Source organism: Panthera leo, chromosome C2, assembly GCF_018350215.1.
Source record: "Panthera leo isolate Ple1 chromosome C2, P.leo_Ple1_pat1.1, whole genome shotgun sequence".
Classification (NCBI taxonomy): Eukaryota; Metazoa; Chordata; class Mammalia; order Carnivora; family Felidae; genus Panthera; species Panthera leo.
Window position 1 is genome coordinate 76,891,175 of NC_056687.1, and position 22,129 is coordinate 76,913,303.

Consider the following 22,129-nt stretch of genomic DNA (forward strand, 5'->3'; position numbering starts at 1 on the left):
GTGATTAGACTGAAAAATAGGTGAAGATATATGCAAAAATACACAATATGTTTCTACATGGTTAAAACATCCCATTACAACACCAGAAGTAGGAAACATATAATAAAAGAAATATAATAGTTGAAGAATCATGAAAAGAAGGAAAACAGATGTAATTGAAATAAGAGTTGAGAAAATCGTAACCCCAAACACACAAGAGGTTAGTTTTGAGGCAGTAGGAAGTTGGGTACATCCTGGTAAGTTAGACATTTAATAGTTTTATAGAGTGATCACTTCCAAGTACACTTACTAAAATGGAAGCAATACAAAACAATATCCCTACTTTCTGTAAGCATACTTTAAGTATTTTGTAGAGTAGCAAAATCTGTTGGAAAAGCCTAGTTCTCCACTCATGAAAAATGTATTCATAAAATAATTTATATTTATGTTGTGGAATATCATATTGCATTTAAAATGACTGGACTACATAAAATAGCTAGATATAAAATGCATATTGAGTAAAAAAGCAAGATGCAAACAATATATATTGTGGAGTGATAGTTGTGTAATTTCAAACACAAACTATGTATTGCTTATGAAAGTGGCTTGAGGAGTATACCTCTAACGATATTAGTTGCCTCAGTAAATGAAGGAAGATAACTTAGGAAGGGGTGAGTAGCAGTGACTTTGAGTCTATTTGTAAAATATGACTGCCAGAAAATATGAGAAAATACTTAGTGTTTGGTGGGAATATTCATGTTAGTTTTCATTTTCACTGAACCTTTGTATATTGACATTTAAAAAAATCAGTATCTTAAAACTAAGCTGATTTTCAGAATGCATACAGATTAAGAAAAAAAAAAAATCAGTGACCAAAAGATTAGCCATCCATACTAAAAGCCAAAGACCCAGGGGCACCCGGGTAGCAGAGTCTGAGCACTTGGCTCTTGAGTTCAGCCCAGGTAGTGATCTCATGGTTCGCCACATCCGGCTCCACATTGACAGTGTGGAGCCTGCTTGGGATTCTCTCTTTCTCTCTCTCTCTCTCTTCCCCTCCTCCACTCATATGCTCTTTCTCAAAATAAATAAATAAACTTAAAAAAACAACAACAACGAAACTTTAAAAGCCAAAGACACAAAAAGCATGAGAGAAAATTAGGAGACATGGAGCATACATTCTGACATTTCAACATCGGCCAAATGGAGTTTTAAAAGGAGAGAAGAGAGATAATGTAGGAGAGAAAATCATTAGTAGTGAGAAAAAGAGAAACACAACAATGTCATTGATGTCACAGATGGCAAGTGCTAAGCCTAATAAAGAAACACAAGAGCAAGAATGGGGAATTGTCATCAAAGCTCAGGGAGTCCCAATGTGTGTGCAAAAACATAATAGTGATAATGGTGATGACAGTAGCAACAGGTTACCTATAGAAGAAGATTGGCACTGGATTTCCTACTTGCAACTATCCTTGCTAAGAGGATGTACAATATTGTCTTTAACAGAGGAAATGCTTCTGAAACTGGAATCATTCAGTCAACTAGCCTCCTAGAGGAAACACAAAACAAAGACATTTTAGATAATCAAGAGTTCAGACCATTTTAAAAGACTTAACTGAAATGATATTTAATGACAAAAAATGAATGCAAGAAAGGGAGGATGTAGGATACAAGACACTAGTGAAGAACACAGTAAAACCACAGTTCATAGAATTGTTGATGAAAAAACGTAAAAATCAGGATATAAATAAAAATCTGTAATTAAATTTCCAGATTCTCTACAATGAGAGATAACTGAGATGGAGTGAAGGGGGAAGGAAAGTAAAATTGGGCTAAGGTTTCTTTTGTTTAACAAGTAGATACATTTAATAAGTAAATGTGTAACTTTGGCCAAAAGTAACTTATGGCCATAGGACATAAGTTTAAACTTGATTAAAATGACTGAAAGATTAAAACAGGATATATAAATTTTATTAAAAAAGTTAATGTTTATTTTTAAGAGGGAGACAGAATGTGAGTGGGGAGGGGTAGACAGAGAGGGAGACACAGAATCTGAAGCAGGCTCCAGGCTCCAAGCTGTCGGCACAGAGCCCGACACGGGGCTAGAACTCATGAGCTGTGAGATCATGACCTGAGCTGAAGTCGGATGCTCAACTGACTGAGCCACCCAAGGCGCCCCTGGATATATAAATTTTAAATCAGCACAAGTACAAATGTTGAAAATAAAATTCTAACTTCCACAAAATACAGGAAAGAAAAAACAAAATCTGCAATGCTCTTCCCAAAATTACTATGTAATTAGAGGAAAAAAGATGGAACAAATAGGACCAATAGACAAGGATCAAAATAAATATAAAGAGGCAATTCTCCCCTCTAAAAGATAGACAGTTTCAAATTGGGTAAAATCAAACTAACAAATTATAAAAAAAAAAAAAAAACTAACAAAATACCCGTTTAACACTACACTGAAGAAGGGAGAGTTAAGCTTTTAAAAAGTTAAAAATGAAGTTGAAATATATCAAATTCTAATAAATTTGTAACAAACTCTAACAAAATAAAGAAACATCAAATGAGACAAAGAAGATATTCTTATTGTATTTTAGGGAAATTTTTCATTTTTTCAGAATATTTTTCTTTTTTAGTTTATTGTCTGTTTTTATCTAGAGATAAAATTATGTATGAAATACTTATCTAGGAGATTTTGAATCTAAGTATATAAATGGGACTTTGTTTACTGTTTGTATGTGTTCATGTAGGTGGTTTGGGGGTCTAGTTTCTTATAACAAATTGAAGAATTTTCCATCTACATTTTATGCTTTTGAAGAGTTTACATGACATAGGAAATAATTGTTGCTCTGGGTCAGAATATGCCTTTGAATATACTTCCTGTTTCTTCTATAGTATTAGATTTTAAGTTTATAGACTTTCTTGTATAAACATTCATAATACCTATATATACCTTAACATAGATAGGTAAGAAATGTTTGTATATTTTTAAACATCTATTTTTCTAGGTTTTAAGCTGTACTAGAATCAAGTTTAAAGGACAAATGCCTCATTTGTCCATTGGTAATTTCGTATAGAACCAATATTTTAAAGAACAAATTATACCTCTCATTTCTTTAGTGATGTGAAAGGATGATAACTTATGTGTTTTCATTTGTATCTTCACTTGCTATTCCTATGATTTGAAAATTTTGTATAAATAAACTAATATCAAATCTTTATTCAGGGGGCATCTGATCATTGCAACTAAATTTTGCCTTATGGAAGTAAGGTTTTACTTTTTTTTTTTTTTTTTTTGCTGCTTTGCTTATAGATTAATGAGTGCAAGTTGTAATTCTATGCTCTAGTCTGCTGAGTATTCTGGACTTGCTATCATGCAATCCCCTCAAAGAAAATAACTTCTTTTCATTTTTATATTCTTATTACCTAGCATTGTACCTGGCATATGTTAGGTGACTGATACAAGTTTTCTATTTAAACTATAAGATGTTGATCCAGGTCTGATTCCATATTTGTTGAATAATACTGAATATAAATGGTGATAATGGTTCCTATTAAAATAAACAATTCAGAGAATGAAAAAAATCACTGTAGAAGGATGAGAAGCCAATTTACTGAAATAATAATCTCTGCTTCCAAAGGCCCCCTATGTGACATTTCCTCAGTGTTGGTGATATTATTACCTTAAATCTTAATATCCCAACTACAGCCAACATTGGTGTTTACTTAAATCTGCTCATTTATTGAAGGATTACACATTGAAGCTGTTGCCCTTAGGGGAAGTCAGGAGACTAAACAATCGCTTGGGAGCTATTTATGAGTTTGGGTTAGAGAGTGTTTGAGAACTCAGCAACATCCTGAATATAAGACAACATGGCTTCCGGGATGTGAGTAAGAAAGCTGACTCATTGAGGGATATTTTGGTGCTGCTTAGGTGTCTTAATTCCACACCATGTCCCGTAGGCCTTTATATTTTTCAGGACAGGAAACCATTATTTTGTCCTTTTTTTTTCAGAACTCTTTACCAATCACAAACGTAAAAGAAATTTGTCACCACTGTAGCAAGGGTACTGAAGAGATGGTAGAGTCTTGGCCTAGGAAACTTCAACTTTTGGCAATGCTATTCACACTTGCAGGTGAAAAGGGGACAACAGTGGTTTTAGACTGGAAAAGCTGGGTTTTTGACCTTGGCTATATGCCAGCTGGTCTACTATGACTTTTTTACTTTACTTTTCTGAATTTTAGTAATTGGTTTATATGATATATGAGATAAACGCGTACACACACACATGCACACATACACACACACGCACACATACACACACACACACACACACGCACACACACACACGGAAATTGTAGGCCACTAGATTATTTTCTATCCTAGGTCACTACTTGATTCTATGTGACTTGACATTACGTATTTTGAAATCTTCATTCATGTTAAGGAAACAATAAAATTCATCTTGCTACTTTATTCTGATTTAATAATTGATAAGGAGGAGTTAAAAAATTCAAGGTATTTGAATAACACAAGAATAAAAATAATGTATGGTGCTATAGTAAAGAACCTACCAAATTAAAGTGCTAGTTTCAGGTATTGGAGCCATTTAAAGACATTGAAAGTAATGCTGTTCCCTCCCATATTTCTGGATCTATGAGGAAAGCAGCAATATACAGAATAGACCGTGGCATCCAGGGACCATTTCTCACATGCTAGCATTTTTAATAGGTAGCTTTTCAAAGGTTCAATATGGGATTATGTTGTTTACAAACTGAATGTTCATAAACTGGTAGGTGTCTTTCTCTAGTTATGATAAATGTTATTTGTGCTATAATTAAAACTATAGGAATTTAGAGGAATTAGAAACCTCTAGTAAATGGTATGACCACCAACTCTTTATATAATCACAACTTTCTGAGACATAGTTTCCATATTTATAAAATAAGGGGTTAGATGATCGCTGGATAATCTGTAAAGAAAGAGTGAGGTATTCCTGGCAAATGTGATTTCATAAATGAACATGAGCTGGCTCATTAGTGATAGGCAGAAATGAAACTGAATTGGCAAAAGAGGAAATGGTCTTGCAGGGATTACAAAAGCAGCAGAATATTAAAATGCATCTGAGTATGGCATTTGTAGAAGGTGAAGAAAGCTCACTGTGGCTAGTCATCAGGCTGTGTGTGTTTGATCAACAGTTACCAGTTTCCTCTGAAATCTACAGTGCAGATGCTTCACTCAAATCCCTTGACGATTTAATTATTTGCAGGTCTTGGCTTAAATCCTAATTCCCAACGAAGAAAACTTTCATTCAGACCTTTGTTGATCCTTGAAACACATCATTTTGGTGCTCTGCAGAGGCGAAGACACTGAACAGTGGTTTTGTTTTGGTTTTGTAACACAGCATTTGGTCACCTCACCAGTCCTCACATCTGCTTCCAGTTTGAGATGAAACCACGTAAACCTCATGCTCCCACTGCAAGCCATGGGTTTGTCACAACATTTTGTCACAAAAATTACATAAGCGTATAAACAGAGGGAAAGCTTTCTGGCTTTGTTTTAAAGTTTTGGTTTATTCCTCTGAATGCAAATGAAATAAATTCAGTAAGGACTGAACATAAACTAAATTATGCTAACCAGAACAGGCAGTGATGTTCCATGCTACCCATTAGAAACACTGATGAGACCAATGTTTCTAATTGGACTGCTAAAAACAAAAACTAGTTTTACTCTCTTTAATGGGCCAATATTGTATCCACAATCCCCCTCTGTGTTGTCATTCATTTCGTGGGAGATCAAAATGTGACCAAATAAGTGCTGGCTTATTCACAAAAAGAAACATCATGCACTCTCTTAAACAGACATATATGCATATGCTGTATACATACACAAAACCTTTCCAAATACATACATAAAACTTTCAGTGAATTCTCATTATATACAGGAAAAAAGTCCAAGTCCCTTAGTTTAGCACTCAACGTACTTTATAACTGGCTTTAACTTCTAAGTGTAGCCTTATTTCCTACCCTGTCCCTTCTAGCATCCATGCTCAAGTTAGTCCAAAACAGTATTTCATACCCCACACATCATGTCCTGTACACTTTTAGACTTTAAGCTCACTCTACTTTCTACTTAGCGCATCCTGTTCTATGCTGTCTACCTGGAAATTTACTACTCATCTTTCAGCTAATAGTGTACATCTTTAAAGTTTTCCTTTGTTCCTAATCTTTGTGCATAGCTGAATCATCAGACTTACTTAATCCTTCTCTGGTTTGTGCATACCTCTGGTATCGCATTTATTACAGCTGGTCAGATTTGTTTATTTATATGGCTGTCTACCAGTTGCCAAATTCTTGGGACAATGAATCCAGTTCATATATTTCTTTACCTTGAGAATAGAGCACAACTCAACTTCTAAGTTTTTGCTTCTTTTGTTTCATTTTTGGTTTTGGTTTTTGCTCTGAATTATACCAGCAGACTGCTAATTTTTTTTTTTTCTCCTTACTTCAATCGCCACCTACTTTCATTCACTTTGCAAGTTCCTTTCTGAGGACCTGTTTCAAAGCACTGATTATGCCACTTTCCTTCTTAAAAATTTCAGAGCATTTCACATACTCTAAGATTGAGCCTGTGGTCCTTACTTCTTATGTGGGCAATTAATCATTTTACCCTAATTTTTTTTTTACCTCCTCACCAAATGGTCTTGTTTTCCATTCTACTTTGACTACTCACCCACTTTGAGGGAAATAATTAGACTTTATCAAATACCAACAATGACAACATCTTTATATCCACAAGCTCTAGATTTAAGTCTTCCTTGTATTCAGCCTCTGACAGCACTCTAGGAACTACACTTTTTGGATCCTATCATCTTTTCACTGTACTTCCACCCACTCCCCCCGCCCCCCGACCCGCCCCTGCAAATCTTTACCTTGCTTAGAATCCGTTCATGCATAATACTGCCCCTCACATCATACTAATCTTCAAAATTAAATTTGATTAAATTAAGCGCTCCTCATACACTGACCCTGCAATCATACTGGAGAAAAACACATACTTTATGTAATGATATCGCTTTTAAACACATACCTGCTAATCTCAAATAGACATTTTCTCCTGACCCACAATTCATTTAGGAAATTTTCTTTTCTACTCCTTTAGAGGATTCTTTCAAATCTTCTCTCTCCTTTAACCTCTATAGCCACCTCCTTTCCAGCCATACTTTCAGCTGATGAAATTGCTTTCTATTTCACTGAGAAGAAAAAAAGCAATTAGAAAAGATTTTCTACAGGCTTCTACTACACCACATCTATTCCTCTATAAATATTAGTAGCAATATACTTTGCTTTCCCTCCTACTAATATGGATAAACCATTGGGACACTAGATACTAACTCTCTTGAGCACTCAAATATATCACTTCTGCAGTTTTCCATTCCTGCCCTGTCTCATCAATTTCTCCTTCTCCACTGGACTATGGCCAGCAGCACAGAACTAGATCAAATTATCTCCCAACTCAAGTAAACCTTTTCTTGGCCCTAGCTCCTCCTCCAGTTACTATCCCATTTCTTTGCTACCTTTTACAACAAAACTTCTCAGAGGATTTAACCTTCACTAATTCTTTTCCATCTCTTCTCTCCTGATCCTACTTTGGTGAGGTTTTAATTATTACCAGTCCACTCAAACTGCTCTTGTCAAGGTTACTAATTACTTCCCCATTGCTAAATCCAATGGCCACTTTGCAGTTCTCAAATTACTTGAAAGTATTTGTCACAGCTGATTACTCTTTCTTTGCCTCATTTAGTTACTGGGGCATTAATTCCTTCTGACTCTATTATGTTCTTCCTCATTAGCACCCTTCTCCTTGGCTGGTTCTTCCTCTTCTCCCTGGACTCTAAATTTTGTACCACTTCAGGGCTCAATCCTTGACCTTCTTCTTTTCTCTGTGTAGGCTTACCCCATGTTTACTTTACTCCAGTAACAAGGCATTAAATATTATGTAAATCCCGATGACTCTCAAATTTTTGTATCTATTCCATTTCCCCTGAAGTCTAGCCCCATAGATTCAGCTGCATATGCAATTTTTTTTTTTTTTTGCTTAGTTACAAATAGGCATCTCAAACTTACTATGTCTACAAATAGCATCTAGACAGCCTAACAAATACTTGTTCTTCCTGGAGTCTTCAACCCCATTCTTTCAGATGCTAAAAAAAAAATTGGTATCAGTCTGACTTCTCTTTGATCCAGTATTTGATCCATTATCAAATCCTATCAGTTGAAAGTATTTTCAGAATCTGACCCTTCTCATCACTTCCTCCAGGCCAGCATCGCTCTTCTCGATAATGCAATAGCCTGTTTGCTCTACCTGCTTCTGTTCTATTCTTTTTGGCTCTTCTCAACACAATAATCACAGTGTCTCTTGATAATGAAGTCACATCATTCTACCATTTCATTCATTATCTTCCAGTGGCTTCCTAACTGGCTATCACCTATGAGGTGCTAAGTATCTATATCCTGTCCCTCCCACCTCACCTCTCTGACCTCATCTCCTATCGCTTTCCAGCTTATCCTCCAGTATTTCTGTTATCCCACTCTCTATACTTTTTCTTGAACATTCCAAGCATGCTCCCACTCCTGGGCATTTCCACCTACCACTTCCTCTGCTTTGATGACTGACTCTTCCCGAGATGTTTGCATAAGTTACTATCTCATGTCCTTCAGTTCTCTGCTATACTGTCACTTTTTAGAGATGTTTCTCTTGATCACTCTTTGTACAAGTTTAACCTAACCACTTATCGAACTGCCTTTCCTTTTGTCTCTGTTTTATTTTTCTCCAAAGCACTCACCACAACCTTGTAGTCTTTACTTACTTGTTTATTGTCTGTCTCCCCCTACTGGACTGCTCCATAAAAACGAGGACTTTATTATTCATTCACTACAGTTCTCCAGTAGCTAGTTTGGTACCTCCCATGTAGTATTTGCTTAATAAATATTCTCTGAATAAATGAATGAATTTCCCTTCATCGCCTCACATATGTGGGCTGTATCAACAACACATATGTGGACTGTAAATGCTGTTCACTGCATTCCATAAATGGCCTTGTATTTTTCTGTCTTAATCCCATTTTTAAAGCAGCATCCACTTTCTAATTCCACACACTCAGTTTATACCTATATTTCAATTTACATGAGCAGAGATCATTTTAAATATGCAAATATCAGTTTAAATATGCAAAGATCTTACCAACTGGAAGATAGATCAGTCCTTAGAATATCCATAATGCATTATAAACATACCCAGGGATTTAAAAAAAATGTTTTAAATGCTTTTATTTGTTTTTGAGAGAGAGAAAGAGACAGAGTGCCATCAGGGGAGGGGCAGAGAGAGAGGGAGACACAGAATCTGAAGCAGGCTCCAGGCTCTGAGCTGTCAGCACAGAGCCCAACGCAGGGCTCAAACCCACAAACCATGAGATCATGTCCTGAGGTGAGGTAGGACACTTAACTGACTGAGCCACCCAGGTGCCCCAATACCCAGGGATTTTAGCACTTTCTCTTCTATCACTGTATAAATTCTTACACAGCAAGTCTGTCCTCTTGTCTGTCTTCTCCCCCAGCTCCAGACTCTAACATGTGGAGGTCCTCAATAATGAATGGCTTTTAAAATAAATATAAAAATAAAAGTTTCATTTCACTAACGTATACAGACATATACAGAAGTCCTTACTATGGTTTCAAATCAGGTCTTTAAAAATTGAAATCCAAACTGCTTGTATACATTCCACAAACATAAATGACCTTCCTTAACCCCACAAGTTCACTTTGTAGCATCCTCTGCCTCAGTTGCCATTCTGTTATTCTAGTCTTCTTGTTTTTTTTTCTAGAATCTTCCAAGCTGTTTTCCACCTTAGGGTCTTTGCCCTTGTTGCTTTTCTGCTTAGATTTTTACATGGCTTGTTGTTTTGTAAATCGAAAACCCAGGTATCAGGTCTAATATCACTTTTTTGTATATATACCTCCCTTCCTTGCCCACCTAACCTAAAGTCCCTTCCAATTCTCTCTTTATCAAGTCACCCTACATTACTGTCTTTATAGCACCTACCACTATTAAAATTTATTAATCGCATGTATTTTATCTCTTCTGTTACCTATTGTATTCCTTCTCCCCATAACCCATATCTCACACATCTAGAACATGAGATGCATGGAGAACATGGACCTTGTTTGCCATATTGAATGATGTGTTCACCATGCCTAAAACTGTGGAACCTTATCGAAACTAAATAAACATGTTTATTTATTTATTTTTTTAATCCACTCCTTTACTTCACTTTTCAAATTACTATATTGGTCTATTTATCCTTTATTAATAGTACCATTCAAGAGTCTATTAATTTAACAGCATTTCTTTGTTGCTTCTCTCTTCATCACAAGACTCCATATAGTCATTTCAAAAAGGAAAGCACACCTTCTGGAGTATGCCTTGGCAGAGATCCTCTAAAGGGAAGAAATGTCCTGAGGTAAACTGTAATTGATTCATAAAGTCACTTCCAGCTCTTCAAATTTGTGAAAGACCAAACTTAGCTCCTGAAATAAGCACCTTCCTACTCATGAAGCGATTTTGTGCTGATGCAATCATACGGCATCAGTAGTTTCTAAGGAAGACTAGTACAAAATAATTCCCCACATTTCTAAAAGAGAGCCAGTTCAGGGAGGGAATATACACAGTGATCTTCCAAATCATTAATATTTAAGAACATCAGTGTTTTGTGGCAAATGTGGCTTTCAATGCTTTTGTTTACATAGATTTGTTAAACTATTTTTCATGAGACCAAGAAAAAAATCTATATAAACATATAGAATTGATACCATGGAAACATTCTTGCTTGAAGGGTTTTATACTTAGCTGTCTTAATGTGTTTCCATTGTGGTTGACATTTGCTGAGGACAAATGGAAACATCTTGTTGTAACGTGAAACTTTCTGGGATCCTCCCAGGCTGCACAACCTCTCTTCTTCCTTTAAACTCTATAGACATCTCTTTCTCTTTTACAATGTACCACTTTCTACCTTGTATTATAGTTACACCTCTTTACTCCTAAAGAATGGAATTCTTCACTAACTTCTATATTTTTTCATCACTTCCACTGCTTTTATAATTTTAGGTGCATGGATGATATTCAATAAATATTTGTGGAATATAGAAACAACATTTGTATATACAGTTTCTTTTTACTCTTTCAGGATCGAAATTTCTAGAGGAACAAACTGTGATAATTTTTTTTTTCATTAAGCTTTCTTTTTACTTCCAGAAAGACATACTTATGTGGAATCCTGTAGAGCATAGATTTCCAGATTCCTAGGAAGCTGAAATGTCTGTCTTACTCTCTATTTGCTTTAATAAATCCCATAGGCTATGTAATGTTAATTTGTAAACAAATGGTAGAAAGACAACCAGAAGGTATAAATCCTCTTCCTATCCTGGAGTATGATACAAAGCAAGATGATTATAATGTATTAGATGTAGAAGAGTGGAATTTAGATACCTTATATTACAGTCAGGCAGAATGAATAGGTCTAGGGAATTAGAAATTTTAGGGTTTAGTCAGGAATGGAAGGTTGGTAGTTTTATTTAGCAGGGAAGATGAATAAGGAATAATAGTACAGGACAGTTTGAAAAGGAATATGCAGACTGATGTAAGTGCTGTACTATTTGAATCAAGTTTTGGCCTTTGCTTGGTAGGCAACAGGGAACTCTTGATGGCTTCTGTGCAGGTCAGCGACATGATCAAAGCTATGCTTTAGAAAGAATAATCAGGAAGTATATGCTTGATGAGTTGGCTAGACACAAATGAGAAAGAAAAACCTTTTCAGGAACTTTTTGTGGTATACTAGGTAGGTTTTTTTTTTTCCTTTTCCTATGGGAAAATACATAAACTGAAAATTTGTTGTTTCTTTTTTTTTTTAATTTTTTTAATGTTTATTTATTTTTGAGACAGAGAGAGACAGAGCATGAATGGGGGAGGGTCAGAGAGAGAGGGAGACACAGAATCTGAAACAGGCTCCAGGCTCTGAGCAGTCAGCACAGAGACCGACGCGGGGCTCAAACTCACGGACCGCGAGATCATGACCTGAGCCAAAGCCGGATGCTTAACCAACTGAGCCACCCAGGCGCCCTGAAAATTTGTTGTTTCTTGACACCGAAGATAAAAAAGATCATCATATAATGAATGAGTCAGCTATATGTCATTTTTCTCTGTGTATTCATGCATATATATATATATTTTTTTTTTTTGTCAGAAATATTGCTATTTAGATTTATATACTAAATGTGACGTTGTGTCAGATTTAGATCCTAAGTATAAATATCAGAATGTTTTTGTCTTATTAGAATCTATGACTCAGGGCCCTGGCCACAAAATCAATTCTAAATTTCACCTGATTTTTCTTAGGAACTTCCATTATAAAGGTACTAATGGCAACTGATCTAGAATAAATTTTAATTTAACCTCATGTGTTAAATGTGATGTTAACTCTCAGAATAGCAGATTTTCACATGCTTTTTGAAGAATCTACCATTTCAAGAGAAAGCAGGCAGCAGGAAAGGTTAATTAACAATTCAAGTTAACGCTACCATGTACAGGACAATAATATTCCCTCTGGAAGGATCATCATATTACAGACAGTTGATTTTAGTTATTTTACATCACAAAGAACACACCCAGGTACACAGAAATGTTTCTTAATTAAACTTTTATTGAATCATTAGTGCATTCTGAGCCCTTGTTGGATATAAAGTACAATAGAAATGTTGCCAAGAGACAAGGGGCAAGAGGAATATACCAAGAGACACAGATTTCTGGTTAAGTTAGTAGTTCTTTGTTTCTTTTTCTTTTTCCTTTTCTTTTTTTCTTTTTTTATCTCATCAGTGCACAAATCAACCACTATTAACCTAGTTCTCTGCTTTTTATTATTTTGGTGGGAGAGGCAGGCCATGTGAATTGTCCTTGGCGCTCTGATCCTGACTTTTAAAACTTTTTACTATTATTAATTGTCATAAAACATATATAACACATTAATCATTTAAAGTATATGGTTCTAGTATATGGTTCTAGCCTGGGTGGCTCCATCAGTGGAGCGTCCGGCTTCGGCTCAGGTCATGATCTTGCGGTCTGTGAGTTCGAGCCCCACGTTGGACTCTGTGCTGACAGCTCAGAGCCTGGAACCTGCTTCGGATTCTGTGTCTCCCTCTCTCTCTCTGCCCCTCCCCCACTCACTCTCTGTCTCTCTCTCAAAAATAAATAAACTTAAAAAAAAATTAAAGTATATGGTTCTATGGCATTAAGTACATTCACATTGTTGTGCAACCACCACTACCAACCCCCTCCAGAGTTTTTTTCATCTTCCCTACCTGAAACTCTATCCCATTAAACACTAACTCCCCATTCCCTCTTTCCCTCAGCTCCTGACAACCACCATCTACTTTCTGCCTGTATAAGTTTGACTATTCTAGGTACTTCGCATGAGTGGAGTCAGACAGTATTTGTCTTTTTATGACTGGTTATTTCACTTAGTATGATGTCTTCAAGGTTTATCCCTATTGTAGCATGTATCAGAATTTCCTTCCTTTTGAAGGCTGAATAATATTCCACTGCATGTATATGCCACATTTTGTTTATCTACTTGGGTGGCTTCCATGTTTTAGCTATTGTGAGTAACACTACAATGACTCATTGGTCAGCATCTGTGGAATCTGTGTTTTCAATTATTTTGAGTACACACTCAGAAGTAAATTTGCTGGGTGATAGGGAAATACTATGTTTCATTTTCTGAGGAACTACCATACTGTTTTCCACAGAGGTCGTATATATTTACATTCTCACCAGCAATGTCTGAGGGTTCCAATTTCTCCACATTCTCGTCAACACTTATTCTTTGATTTTGTCTGTTTGTTTGTTTTTATATTAGCCATCCTAATGGGTATGAAGTGGTATCTCATTGTGGTTTTGATTTGCATTTCCCTAATGATTAGTGATGTTGAGTATCTTTTTATGTGCTTATTGGCCATTGGAGAAATGTCTGTTCAAGCCATAAGAAGAAGAAAAAAACGAAAAACAAAACTAGTCTAGTACCTGGAAAAACTCTCATCTATTACCCCAGAAGTTACCTTCTTATTTTCAATCAGCATGTGGAATAGGATCAATAACTGGAATTTTGCTCTGTGAGCAAAAAATCAGATCAAATAGAACTCATACACTCATAGGCTATTCTATTCAGACTATGGAGAAACTTGATGATTTACCCTTATCCTATGACATACAATTGACAAATAGCTTCACTTGCTCTCATTCAGTTCATTCTTTCAAATGAGAATATTGCCTTATACTCCTTGGGACACATTATGTAAGCTATGCTGTAATCTGAAGAGAGTTCAATATAACATTTCAATAGGCCATTATTTTTACTATATACATAAATAATAAGAGTTGCATTCTTTTTATGGGTGTATTACAAAATTATCAGTTTCATCAATAATAATAATAATAATAATAATAATAATAAAGTACAGGAATGTGCCAGGTGCTCTTTTATTTTGTGCAATGAACTCATTTAACCTTTGTAACTCTATGTCCCCATTTTCATGTGTGAAATTGATTCACAGGGAAATGAATAAATTGACCAACGTTGTGCAGTTTGATATGTAAATTCTACTAAGTCATGCTCTAGAGACCACATTCTTAAATTGTTTTTTCCATACTACCTTTCAAGATGTTAGCTAGGAAATTAGGATGCATATTTTCCAATGTTCCTTTATCTCCCCTCCCTTCTCTTCTCTTCCCTTTCCCCTCCTCCCCTCTCCTCCTCTTCCCTCTCTTCCTTTCCCTTCCCTCCCTCTTCTTTTTTCATTTTCTCTCTTTCTCTCTCTTTCTCTCTTCCCCTCTATCTCCTTTTCTTTCATATCCAGATATGTGCAGTAACTTTCCTTAGATCATGTAGCTAATGATATATTTTCACAATTTCTTTTTTCTTCTTCTTTATATCACATAAACCACTGGAAATTGATTTAGAAAAACTGGTTCATACCCTGGTTCTGTCATTTCTTGGTCTTGTTTTTTAGGTAAGTCGTGGCTCACTGTTTCCTCATATAGACATTAAACAAATTAATTCTGTATCACAGGATTATCATGAAGCAAAATAAACTTCATATAGCGTCATTTTGAAGCCAGTGAATTTTGTGAGGGCAAAACATCCACTGGGTCTAAGAGTATAACTATAATTAAAAGTCCTTTGAAATATTGCTCACTTTGTATTCTTTCAACCCTATCGCATTTCCTAGAAGAAAATTACTACGTTCCCTTCAGGGCAGAAGAGTATTAAAAGACCAACTTTTTTGGCCCTAGTAGTGGCATGTGTTGGCCCTGATGGTACTGGCAATGTGTCCAACGGATCTCATTTGTTTGAGAGCTGCTTTCCTCAGCAAAGGAAGTTCCCAGGCAGGAACTATTCTGTCTCCAGTATTGATGTCAGCCGGAGGCCCATTCCCAAATGATACTTCACTGGTTTCATTTACTGGAAAACTGGCTTTCCTTTGGATTATCTTCTGCCTTGATTTTTTTTTATTAAATTTATTTTCAACTTTTTAAAATTTATTTTTTTAGAGAAACAGACAGAGGGTGAGTGGGAAATGGTCAGAGAGATAGGGAGACACAGAATCCAAAGAAGGCTCCAGGCTCTGAGCTGTCAGCCCAGAGCTTGACGTGGGGCTTGAACTCACAAGCTGTGAGATCATGACCTGAGCTGATACTTAACTGACTGAGCCACCCAGGCACGCCTGCCTAGATTTTTAATAGCTGGCCACATCAGCCCAATATTTTAAATATTTCTCTTAGGCACAACTCTTTTGGGTTTCTTGGTGAACCCTCAACCATACTTGGTCATTTACTATTAGATTGTCAAAAGTCCTAAACAACCTCTAGATTTTTAGGTGAAGTACCTTTTACATTCCAATCTTTGATCATTCCTGTTGGTTTAGCTATTAACCAAAGTCAGTTAGAATCTACTAGTGAAGTTTGAGCTAACAGGGTAAAACAGCATCTGATTTCATTATTAATAAAAAATTTTTAAACTTCCACAGAATTTAGCACATGTAACACTTATTTTTTAAAAATTAATTACAAATATGACTTCCAATTAAAGAAAGTCAGAGTATAAATAAATGACAGGTGTTTTGTAATGGCAAAATATAGTGCCGCTATTAAAAATTATGAAGAGTTCTGGGAAAAAAAACTATTAATGAGTTGATTAAAAGAGCTAAAATCTGTCAAAATTTGAATAAAATTTGAGTAAGCAAAAACTTGCATTTATGCACAAACCCATGTTAAATATAATAAGAAATTTATTTAAAAATGCAAGGGAAAAATGGAAAAACATCATTAGAAAAATAGTTGCTTATCAGCTAATTCATGTCCTCCCTCTACTCCCATCTCTCTCATTTTCTCCTTTCTTCTGCCTATCTCCCTCCCTCCTCTCTCTCTCTGCCTCTGTCTTTTTCAACAGATCAAGTTAAATAGATTTTATCTGGTCCTGGATTTGGGGTAATTGGAATGATGGAAGGGTGAGGAGCTGGAAAATGGCTGGTGGCATCTGCAGAATAACGAGACTGGGTCCAGTGATCAAGACCACAAGTGACACACCTCCCACAGAGGTGATTTGATTCTACAGACAATAATCTACAGCATAGAGGGCAAATACATGCTAGAAAGAGAGACACTTACATTTTTTATCAGACAGTGATTCTAGATTTCTGGAATAACCTTCCTGACTAAAACTACTAAAATGTTGGATAAAATATGTACTTGAAACATCCATCCATCCATATGATTCATTTTAAGGTGGCATGAAAGTAGAGGTAGGAGAAACAACATAAAAATAAACCAACCAAGAACTCTGGGAAATATATGGATGCCCTGTCAGTCCTCACTGAGGGTGTCTGCCAAACATTGGGTGGGAGAGGGTGGGGGGCATTTGAATGAGTATACTTGGTATAGGGGCAGGTGATGGAACAACCATGGTGACCCTTCACTTAAAACCAGGATCCCAAAGGGTGAATTCAAGTATGATGCTTTAACATAGATAAGAATAGAAACTTCCCACTCTAAGCCTGGTACTGGATGGAGGGGAGGAAAAACATTATTCTCACCGAGAAATCTTTTTATTTCATTCATAAGTTGTTTTTATTTTTTTTTCAATATATGAAGTTTATTGTCAAATTGGTTTCCATACAACACCCAGTGCTCATCCCAAAAGGTGCCCCCCTCAATACCCATCACCCACCCTCCCCTCCCTCCCACCCCCCATCAACCCTCAGTTTGTTCTCAGTTTTTAACAGTCTCTTATGCTTTTGCTCTCTCCCACTCTAACCTCTTTTTTTTTTCCTTCCCCTCCCCCATGGGTTTCTGTTACGTTTCTCAGGATCCACATAAGAGTGAAACCATATGGTATCTGTCTTTCTCTGTATGACTTATTTCACTTAGCATAACACTCTCCAGTTCCATCCACGTTGCTACAAAGGGCCATATTTCATTCTTTCTCATTGCCCTGTAGTACTCCATTGTGTATATAAACCACAATTTCTTTATCCATTCATCAGTTGATGGACATTTAGGCTCTTTCATAATTTGGCTATTGTTGAGAGTGCTGCTAGAAACATTGGGGTACAAGTGTCCCTATGCATCAGTACTTCTGTATCCTTTGGGTAAATTCCTAGCAGTGCTATTGTTAGGTCATAGGCTAGGTCTATTTTTAATTTTTTGAGGAACCTCCACACTGTTTCCCAGAGTGGCTGCACCAATTTGCATTCCCACCAACAGTGCCAGAGGGTTCCCGTTTCTCCACATCCTCTCTAGCATCTATAGTCTCCTGATGTGTTCATTTTGGCCACTCTGACTGGCGTGAGGTGATATCTGAGTGTGGTTTTGATTTGTATTTCCCTGATGAGGAGTGACATTGAGCATCTTTTCATGTGCCTGTTGGCCATCCGGATGTCTTCTTTAGAGAAGTGTCTATTCATGTTTTCTGCCCATTTCTTCACTGGGTTATTTGTTTTCCAGGTGTGGAGTTTGGTGAGCTCTTTATAGGTTTTGGATACTAGCCCTTTGTCCGATATGTCATTTGCAAATATCTTTTCCCATTCCGTTGGTTGCCTTTTAGTTTTGTTGGTTGTTTCCTTTGCTGTGCAGAAGCTTTTTATCTTTGTAAGGTCCCAGTAGTTCATTTTTGCTTTTAATTTCCTTGCCTTTGGGGATGTGTCGAGTAAGAAATTGCTACGGCTGAGGTCAGAGAGGTCTTTTCCTGCTTTCTCCTCTAGGGTTTTGATGGTTTCCTGTCTCACATTCAGGTCCTTTATCCATTTTGAGTTTATTTTTGTGAATGGTGTGAGAAAGTGGTCTAGTTTCAATCTTCTGCATGTTGCTGTCCAGTTCTCCCACACCATTTGTTAAAGAGACTGCCTTTTTTCCATTGGATGTTCTTTCCTGCTTTGTCAAAGATTAGTTGGCCATACGTTTGTGGGTCTAGTTCTGGGGTTTCTATTCTATTCCATTGGTCTATGTGTCTGTTTTTGTGCCAATACCATGCTGTCTTGATGATTACAGCTTTGTAGTAGAGGCTAAAGTCTGGGATTGTGATACCTTCTGCTTTGGTCTTCTTATTCAAAATTACTTTGGCTATTCAGGGCCTTTTGTGGTTCCATATGAATTTTAGGATTGCTTGTTCTAGTTTTGAGAAGAATGCTGGTGCAATTTTGATTGGGATTGCATTGAATGTGTAGATAGATTTGGGTAGTATTGACATTTTGACAATATTTATTCTTCCAATCCATGAGCACGGAATGTTTTTCCATTTCTTTATATCTTCTTCAATTTCCTTCATAAGCTTTCTATAGTTTTCAGCATACAGATCTTTTACATCTTTGGTTATATTTATTCCTAGGTATTTTATGCTTCTTGGTGCAATTGTGAATGGGATCAGTTTCTTTATTTGTCTTTCTGTTGCTTCATTATTAGTGTATAAGAATGCAACTGATTTCTGTACATTGATTTTGTATCCTGCTACTTTGCAAAATTCATGTATCAGTTCTAGCAGACTTTTGGTGGAGTCTACCAGATTTTCCATGTATAATATCATGTCATCTGCAAAAAGTGAAAGCTTAACTTCATCTTTGCCAATTTTGATGCTCTGATTTCCTTTTGTTGTCTGATTGCTGATGCTAGAACTTCCAACACTATGTTAAACAACAGCGGTGAGAGTGGGCATCCCTGTTGTGTTCCTGATCTCAGGGAAAAAGCTCACAGTTTTTCCCCATTGATGAGGATGTTAGCTGTGGGCTTTTCATAAATGGCTTTTATGATCTTTAAATATGTTCCTTCTATCCCGACTTTCTTGAGGGTTTTTATTAATAAACGTTGCCGAATTTTGTCAAATGCCTTTTCTGCATCGATTGACAGGATCATATGGTTCTTATCTTTTCTTTTATTAATGTGATGTATCATGTTGATTGATTTCTGAAATTTAACCAGCCCTGCATCCCAGGAATGAATCCCTTGATCATGGTGAATATTTCTTTTTATATGCTGTTGAATTCGATTTGCTAGTATCTTATTGAGAATTTTTGCATCCCTATTCATCAGGGGTATTGGCCTGTAGTTCTCTTTTTTTACTGGGTCTCTGTCTGGTTTAGGAATCAAAGTAATACTGGCTTCATAGAATGAGTCTGGAAGTTTTCCTTCCCTTTCTATTTCTTGGAAGAGCTTGAGAAGGATAGGTATTATATCTCTTTAAACGTCTGGTAGGACTCCCCTGGGAAGCCATCTGGTCCTGGACTCTTATTTGTTGGGAGATTTTTGATAACTGATTCAATTTCTTTTCTGGTTATGGGTCTGTTCAAGCTTTCTATTTCCTCCTGATTGAGTTTTGGAAGCGTGTGGGTGTTTAGGAATTTGTCCATTTCTTCCAGGTTGTCCAGTTTGTTGGCATATAACTTTTCATAGTATTCCCTGATAATTGCTTGTATCTCTGAGGGATTGGTTGTAATAATTCCCTTTTCATTCATGATTTTATCGATTTGGGTCATCTCCCTTTTCTTTTTGAGAAGCCTGGCTAGAGGTTTATCAATTTTGTTTATTTTTTCAAAAAACCAACTCTTGGTTTCATTGATCTACTCTACAGTTTTTTTTTAGATTCTATATTGTTTATTTCTGCTCTGATCTTTATTATTTCTCTTCTTCTGCTGGGTTTAGGCTGTCTTTGCTGTTCTACTTCTATTTCCTTTAGGTGTGCTGTTAGATTTTGTATTTGGGATTTTTCTTGTTTCTTGAGATAGGCCTGGATTGCAATGTATTTTCCTCTCAGGACTGCCTTCGGCGTATCCCAAGGCATTTGGATTGTTGTATTTTCATTTTTGTTTGTTTCCATATATTTTGTAATTTCTTCTCTAATTGCCTGGTTGACCCACTCATTCTTGAGTAGGGTGTTCTTTAACCTCCATGCTTTTGGAGGTTTTCCAGACTTTTTCCTGTGGTTGATTTCAAGCTTCATAGCATTGTGGTCTGAAAGTATGCATGGTATGATTTCAATTCCTGTATACTTATGAAGGGCTGTTTTGTGACCCAGTATGTCATCTATCTTGGAGAATGTTCCATGTGCACTCGAGAAGAAAGTATATTTTGTTGCTTTGGGATGCAGAGTTCTAAATATATCTGTCAAGTCCATCTGATCCAATGTATAATTCAGGGCCCTTGTTTCTTTATTGACTGTTGTCTAGATGATCTATCCATTTCTGTAAGTGGAGTGTTAAAGTCCCCTGCAATTACCACATTCTTATCAATAAGGTTGCTTATCCTAGTAATTGTTTTATATATTTGGGGGCTCCGGTATTCGGCGCATAGACATTTATAATTGTTAGCTCTTCCTGATGGATAGACCCTGTAATTATTATATAATGCCCTTCTTCATCTCTTGTTACAGCCTTTAATTTAAAGTCTAGTTTGTCTGATATAAGTATGGTTACTCCAGCTTTCTTTTGACTTCCAGTGGCATGATAAATAGTTCTCCATCCCCCACTCTCAATCTGAAGGTGTCCTCAGATCTAAAATTAGTCTCTTGTAGACAGCAAATAGATAGGTCTTGGTTTTTTATCCATTGTGATACCCTATGTCTTTTGGTTGGCGCATTTAGTCCATTTACATTCAGTGTTATTATAGAAAGATATGGGTTTAGAGTCATTGTGATGTCCACAGGTTTCATGCTTGTAGCGATGTCTCTGGTACTTTGTCTCACAGGATCCCCCTTAGGATCTCTTGTAGGGCTGGTTTAGTGGTGATGAATTCCTTCAGTTTTTGTTTGTTTGGGAAGACCTTTATCTCTCCTTCTATTCTAAATGACAGACTTGCTGGATAAAGGATTCTCGGCTGCATATTTTTTCTGTTCATCACATTGAAGATATCCTGCCATTCCTTTCTGGCCTGCCAAGTTTCAGTAGAGAGATCGGTCACGAGTCTTATAGGTCTCCCTTTATATGTTAGAGCACGTTTATCCCTAGCTGCTTTCAGAATTTTGTCTTTATCCTTGTATTTTGCCAGTTTCACTATGATATGTCATGCAGAAGATCGATTCAAGTTACGTCTGAAGGGAGTTCTCTGTGCCTCTTGGATTTCAATGCCTTTTTCCTTCCCCAGATCAGGGAAGTTCTCAGCTATTATTTCTTCAAGTACACCTTCAGCACCTTTCCCTCTCTCTTCCTCCTCTGGAACACCAGTTATGCGTAGATTATTTCTCCTTAGTGCATCACTTAGTTCTCTAATTTTCCCCTCATACTCCTGGATTTTTTGTATCTCTCTTTTTCTCAGCTTCCTCTTTTTCCATAATTTTATCTTCCAGTTCACCTATTCTCTCCTCTGCCTCTTCAATCCGAGCTGTAGTTGTCTCCATTTTATTTTGCAGCTCATTAATAGCATTTTTTAGCTCCTCCTGACTGTTCCTTAGTCCCTTCATCTCTGTAGAAATAGATTCTCTGCTGTCCTTTATACTGTTTTCAAGCCCAGTGATTAATATTTTACTATTATTCTTAATTCACTTTCTGTTATATTGTT

General features: G+C 36.5%; 1 protein-coding gene across 7 annotated transcripts in view; it reads right to left on the minus strand.

Moving 5' to 3' along the window:
* Window positions 1-22,129, minus strand: part of OSTN (osteocrin) — a 231,538-nt gene that overhangs the window by 88,008 nt on the left and 121,401 nt on the right. For 4 of the 7 annotated variants that reach the window (XM_042956055.1, XM_042956057.1, XM_042956058.1 and 1 more), the window contains 2 exons: window positions 9,563-9,639; window positions 7,073-7,235 (listed from right to left, as the gene is read on the minus strand). The exons of 2 other annotated variants lie outside the window; for them this stretch is intronic. The gene's annotated coding sequence lies outside the window, so the exon portion shown is untranslated. The remainder of the gene's footprint in view (window positions 1-7,072; window positions 7,236-9,562; window positions 9,640-22,129) is intronic. One more of the 7 variants, XM_042956061.1, reaches the window with a different exon arrangement.